Source organism: Pteropus medius, unplaced genomic scaffold, assembly GCF_902729225.1.
Source record: "Pteropus medius unplaced genomic scaffold, Ma_sr-lr_union100, whole genome shotgun sequence".
Taxonomy (NCBI): Eukaryota; Metazoa; Chordata; class Mammalia; order Chiroptera; family Pteropodidae; genus Pteropus; species Pteropus medius.
The window spans coordinates 2602798-2609594 of record NW_024347791.1 but is presented as its reverse complement, the minus strand read 5'-3'; the positions used below and the strand labels follow the sequence as shown (position 1 = coordinate 2609594).

Sequence of the window (6797 nt, the reverse complement as noted above, 5' to 3'; positions counted from 1 at the left end):
ACTGCCGGGTTCTGCTGTATCCCTCGCAGAGCCCTCGTCAGGAAGGCATGGCAGATAACGATGCCAATTCACAAAGCAGGGAACGAGAACTAAAGAAGCTAACACCACCAGGTAGTGACAAAACTGAACTGGCTGCCATGCACGTGGGATACCCAAAAAAAAGGCTCTCTCCATGGTGCCGTAGTGTCTCCCTGACGAGGGCTACTTTACGTATAAAGCTACTTTCCTGGGGAGAACCTGAAATCTCAATATCTCTCTCCCTCCTTCCTTCCCTCGCCCATATATATATATGAAGTATTATATTCTAAACTAATAGTCTCTACAGTTTTTTTTTTTTTCTTTTGAGAAGCGACGCCAGTCCTTACTTGGCCTCTCACAAAACTTCTAAAGGGTATTCTATTGGAAACATACAACAAACATCTCACAACCCTCTTTCTCCAACTCTCTTAACGTCTGCCATGAACGCCCCCCTCAAAAACCCTCTTCTCCCTCTCTCCAAACCTCCCCAAACTCTTCCCCGATCACAGTCCCCTTTAACTCTTGTCTTTCTTCTCCCTTCTCTCAATTTTCAGATTTATTCTTTTTTTCTTAGGTGAGGCAACCCTTGGTTGACCTCACAGACTGCAAGGACCTTGTCAGCTTACAATCCCTTATTTTTTTATTTTTTACGCCTACAGCACCTGGTCTTCCTAGGTGGTCTCCCATCCAAGTACTAACCAGGCCCGACCCTGCTTGGCTTCCAAGATCACACGGGATCGGGCTTGTTCAGGGTGGCATGGCCGTAGACCAGATGCATTCTTTTTGCTTGGAGCTGTATCTCTCTGCATTTCCTTCTCTTCCCAACATAAATCAATCCAGCCAGCCTGAGCGACCTGAGCAACTGTTTCTGACTCATTATCTCGGCCCTGCACAAGGGCCCGGGAATCGACCTAACCAAGACAGAACCCCCTTCAGCAGCCTGGGAGGGAGGGGGATGCACTGTGGCAGGTGGCAATATATTTTCCTGTCCCAGCCACAAGTCAGAAGTTCAAAGAGCTTCTCATACCAGTGCTGCCTCTCAAAGCCCCCATTGAGGAAGGACGCGGTGAATGAGAAAACACGCAGAACCTGGCCCCACAACCATGGTGCCTTTTCAAGGTCTAAAGAGCATTCCTTTTAGATTGTCTTGTCTGATCCTTACAACAGGCCTGTGAGGTGACTGTCACATTCACCCCCATTTTACAGATGACGAAATTAACGATCAGAAAACAGAGTCGTCTGCCCAAGGACAGAGCCAGAAGGAGACCTAGAACAATTCTGGTGCATGGCTGCTGCATAAACGGATGCCCGCTGGGACGCACACATGCATGGGTGAGTGGGTGAGCGGATGAATGAAAGACTCCAAAACCTATCCAAGATTCACCACATCACGCTGTCCCCAAGACAAATGCTACTTCCGAAATCTTCCTCAAAAACCCCTTTTCTGAGTTTCCTTCTCAGGTCGCTGCTCCCCTGGCTGAGATGGTGGAACTGGATGGAAGCTGATTCCCTGACAGGAATTCCAGGATCCATTTTGACAGTGGCATCGGATTTACCCTGTAGCCCCGCAGTCAGGTCCCACCTGGGCCCCGATCCCCACAACCAAGGTCATTTAGCAACCCCGCCCCTGCTGTGGGCTTGGCCCCACTCTCACATAAGACAGAGTGAGGGCTGAGCCTTGGTGGCATGGATCTAAACACTAGACACTCAAAGTGGGACTCCCTGACCCACAGCACCAGCATCTGCTGGGAGCTTGTGAGAAAAGCAGAATCTAAGGGCCCCACCTCTGACCTAATGAATCATAATATGCATTTGAATAAGATGTCCAGGGTGCCAGCAGGCACAAGCTTTCTTTTAGGATACAGCACATGCTCCTAGCCTGACCTTTCCTATGCCTCACTTCTACAACTAGAGTTTTGCCTTGTTTCCAAGAGAGGTTCCTACCTACATTCCACTTATGATAGCTCTATTCTAGCATTGCTTCCTGTAACCAAATGCTTTGGGGGGCCCTGCCTACCAGCCCGGGCTCTCTGGGCCTGGGAGCCCCAGTTCAAACTCCTGCAGTCTTATTAAAAGAGAGCAGCTTCCTGTATGTCCACAGATCAGGGACAGACTTTGGAATTAGAAAGACCTGGGCTTGAATCCTGAATTGACTATTTCGCTTGAAGTAAACTGCCAGCTCTCCATCCCCAACCTCTAAAATGAAGGCAATAAATCTCTACTGCAGGATTTGTAAGAGTATTACATGGATCACAGAAGGAAAAGTCATTGGCCCAAGGTAGGTGTTCAATAAATGTTAGTTCTGCTGCCCTGCCCCACCCATAGACAGCTATGTCACACCTGCAGAAAAACCTCCATGGTTTTGACATTGTGAATCAGTGATTAGTCCCCCCAAGTCTATTAGGGTGCTCTGGGCTACAGGTAATAGAAGATCTAACTAAAAGTGGTTTAGAGGATAAGGAATTTATTATCTCACATAACAAGAAGCCCAAAGAAGTCCAGGGTTGGCAAATATAGTGGCTCAATCCTACCTTCAAGGACCCAGGTGCTTGCTTGCTTTCTGCTCTGTGATCTTCATCATGCCTAATAGGCCCAAGAAGGCTGCAGAACGTCCAGGCATCACACATCACAGCCAGCAAAAAAGCTGTGCCTACCATGTATAGATAGATAGATAGATAGATAGATAGATAGATAGATAGATAGATAGATAGATAGATAGTTTTTTGTTTTTTTTTTAAGCTTTCCAAAACAACAACAGACTTCCTCTCAGTTCCATGAGCCAAGACTGGATTGCATGCCTTAACTAGTCACTGCTCTGGCTGATAAAGACTTCCTCCTTGCGGCTGAGAAAGGGCCCAGCATGTAATGAAGCACATAGCTTCTCTGAGTCCATCAATCAACAGTGTCACCACACACCTGCTTGCCAGGTGGGCCTTCCCAACACTGCCTGCTGCACAAAAGCACCACCCAGGGCCCAGAGCCACACTCTCAAGATCCCCATTCTATCTAAAGCACTGCTTCTCAAGCTTGCCTGTGCCTTGGAATTGCTTGGAGGATTTTTTTTTTTTTTAAATGTTGATGCCCGGTCCCTATCCCAGAAATTGTGATTTTAATTGGTCTGGGGTGAGGCCTGAGCCCGGGGGTCATTTAAATCTCATGAAAGAAGCTACTGTTTGAGAGCCACTTGTCCATATCAGGAACTCTCAACCTTTAGGATACATCGGAAACCATCCCCCCTGATTTTCTGATCCAGCTGGGGAGGGGCTGCATTTCTAACAAGTTCCCCCCTGGGATACTGATGATGCTGATCCAGGAGCCACACTTTGAGAACCACTGGTCTCAGATTAGTGCTTTTTAAACTTCAATGTGCATATGAATCACTTGGAGAATCTTGTGAAAAAGTAGATGCTGCTCTAGTAGGTATCGGATGGGGCCCAAAGGTTAGCATTTCCAACAAGATCCCAGCTGAGGCTTGCGACCCAAACTGCACAGTGGGGTCTAGAGTGGAAATCAGCAAACGAGGGCCTGTGGGTCAAATCTGGCCCACGCCGTTTTTTGTAAAGAAAGTTTTATTAGAAGCCAGCCTCGCTCATTTATTTACACATTGTCTATGGCTGTTTCTGTCACAACAGCAGAGCTGAGTGGTTGCAACAGAGGCCCCGTGGCCTGCAACGCCAAAAATATTTACTATCTGGACTTTTATCAAAAAAACTTTGCAGAGCTCTGGAGCAGAATGACCATTGGTCCCCAAACTTGGCTGTCCACCAAAATCACCTCTGGAGTTTTAAAAGCTACTGACCCTCCTAGATAGTCTAACATAACTGAAATGGGGTTCAGCCTGGGCGCTAAATTTTTATAAACTTCCCCAAGGATTCTATTGTGCATCTGAGACTCACTGGTCTCGTGGACATCCTCCCAGGCCCTGTGTCCACTATGTCCTGCCGTCCAGCAGGCCTCTGCTTCCAAGCTCCTGCTTTCTTAGCTGCTCCAGTTGAACAAGTCGGGCCCGGCTGGGGCCTGAGCTGGGCCCCTCCCCCAAAGTGCACTTTGAAGGAGTTTCTGCCCATTCGGATAAAGAAGGTGTCACACACTCTTTGGCAATAAACAAATGGACATTCCCATCTCTTCCCAGCTAAATCTCGTCAGGACTGAATTTGCTTAAAAGTCCATCCTGCCCCCATCCCATTGAGACGGTCACCATTGTCTGGACTGAGCCGTGATATGAAACCACACACAGGATGTGTTCCTGAAAAAAAATGGGAATTGTCCCACCTGGAAAGAAGGAAAAGAAAGAGTTACTAGCAACAGGAAGAGTGGCTTTTCAGGCCTGCATTTCCAAATCAATGGGCTCCAATTAAAGGCCCCAGGAGCCCCCTGGTTAAAATATTTGCACGGTCCTTTAGAAAACCTAAACCCCAGCTGTAGAAGAAAAACCAGTTTTTTAAAAAATCAAATGGGCACCGCTGTCAAGTCAAAAAATAAAAACAGTCCTGCCATGTGTTCTCCGAACCCATAAAATACACACCAAGAGTGAACTCCAGTGTAAACTATGGACTTTGGGTGATTATGATGTGTCAAGGTAGGTTCACTGCTTGTCCCAGTGGAGACGCTGATAACCGGGGGGCGGGGGGAGGCTGCACGGGCGCAGCAGTGGGCAGTGGGTAGATGGGAGATCTCCGTACCCTACCTACGGTTTTGCTGTGAGCCTAAAACTGCTCTAATAAACAAATAAACAGTCCTGCCACTTCTCAACAACACATTCTTGACCTTGGGGACTTCAAGAGATCGTGGGTGGGTATATATTATTTTATCTCGAAGGCCTTTCCCCCTTATTCTAGAATCTCAGCTACCTTCTAGAGGATCCTTCCACCCTGCCCGACCATTAGAGCCACCATGTCCCTCAGCCTCTGTGCTCCTGGCCACCGGGTGTCAGCTCCAGAAGAAGCCCAACTCAGTTTGGGCCAGTTGTAGGATCCCAGCACCCTGGCCTCAGAGGACTGGCCTAGAGCTAGGCTTCTGACTTATGCTGAGCTAATCAGAGCCCTTTCCTGAGATACTGGGGCAGAAAAAAATTAATCTCCATCCCTCTCTGGTAGCAAGGTTGATCTCTGTGAGGGAAGAAGCATCAGCAACTATGTATCTCATCATGGGGACAAAGCCAGACTGAAAGAATAGAGCTGACAGACAAAGCAAAGATGGGGCAAAGAAAGAGGCCTTGTGTGGTTTGGCTTGGCTTCTTGTGCTCCATCCTTGCTGGAAAAGGACCATGCCCTGGGGAGATGCTGATCCCAGAACAGAGACAGTTGAAGCAAACATGAACCTGGAGCCAAGCTCACCCAAGCCCAGAATGGCCTAGAAGAACCAGAGCCAGAGAAGCAAATGCTTGTTGTTGTATGCCAGTGAGTTTGTGTTTATTTATTACTCACCATTATTTCAGCAGACACCTGACTGATACAGGAAGTAACTGCTATAGGAAGCAGTCACTATGCAACAGGCACTGTGCTAGGCACTTAACCCGTATCTTCTTATTTAATCCTCATAATAACCCTGAGGTAGATATTATTATCCCCATTTCATAGGTAAAGCAACTGAAACTCACAGTGGATATCTTATATCTTCCCAATTAACACTGCAGATAACGACAGAATCAGATTTTGACACCTACTGACTCCTTACATTGTGATGCATGTACATTTTTTCTGCATATGCATTTTTTTTTTTTTGAGTTAGAAAAAATCTGTTTAACAGGGTCTCAGCCCTGACTCTGGGACGTCTGCTATCGTCAGATCCATCATAGTACAATGCGGTGAGCTCCATGGGGACTGCGCTGTCAGCCAGAGCAGGAGGAAGTTCCTGCTGGCTCCTGCCAGGCTGAGAGAAGAAGCCTGCTATGCAAGTTCGATGTGTAGAAAAGGTCATGCGTAGCCCCTGTTGACATTCAGTGTTGTTCTGACAGATACCAACGATGGCCTGCAGAGGCGCCATCCCTCCCCTCCCCCTTGTTAATAATACATCGGTTTCATTCAGGTGGCAAGTGACCCGCTCAGGAGATGAACCATGATTGATTGGTCCAAATGAGTCATGCAATCTTACTTCCCTTTTCCAGGTACAGGCCAGGTATGGGCATTCAACCTGGTTATGGAAAATAAGATGCTCAGGAAAGTCTACAGGTGCTCCTGGAAAAGCAATTTCTCCTTAACAATTGAGAGAGAGAGATCCTCTCCCTGACTGCTGGGTCACTGGGGCAAGGACGTGACGCTCAAAGCTGAAGCAACCATATTCCGATCATGAGAGGAGACATCGGCCAACACACAGAGTGACAGAGCGGAAAGATAGAAAGATCTGGGTCCAATGACATCACGGAGTTGCTGAAACAGCCCTGTAACTAACTACCTAATTCCCTGTTACACAAATAAGCTCCTTATACTTTAAGCCACTGGTAGTTGGGTTTTCTGTTACTAGCAGCTACATTCGTCTGTGTCAGTTCTCTACTGCTGCATAAAATTACCACAAACTTAGCCATTTAAAACAATACACGTTTATTATCTCAGTTTCTGGAGGCCAAGGATCTGGACACCACTTAGGTCTTATGCTTCAGGATGTCAGGAGACTACACGCAAAGTATCTACTGGGCCTGGGGTCTCATCTCATAGGGCTCTGGTTCTGACAGGATTTGGCTGCCTCCTGGATGTTGGCTGGAAGCCACCTTCAGTTCCCTGCCACGTGGGTGTCTCCACAGTGCAGGTCACAATGTGGCAACTGGCTGCATCATAGCCAGC

General features: G+C 47.5%; 1 non-coding gene across 1 annotated transcript; it reads right to left on the bottom strand.

The window, feature by feature from the left end:
- Positions 1-668: 668 nt before the first annotated feature.
- LOC120615164 (5S ribosomal RNA) lies at positions 669-787 on the bottom strand. The gene has a single exon (XR_005656204.1). It is a non-coding gene; the product is annotated as a 5S ribosomal RNA (ribosomal RNA).
- Positions 788-6797: the final 6010 nt, after the last annotated feature.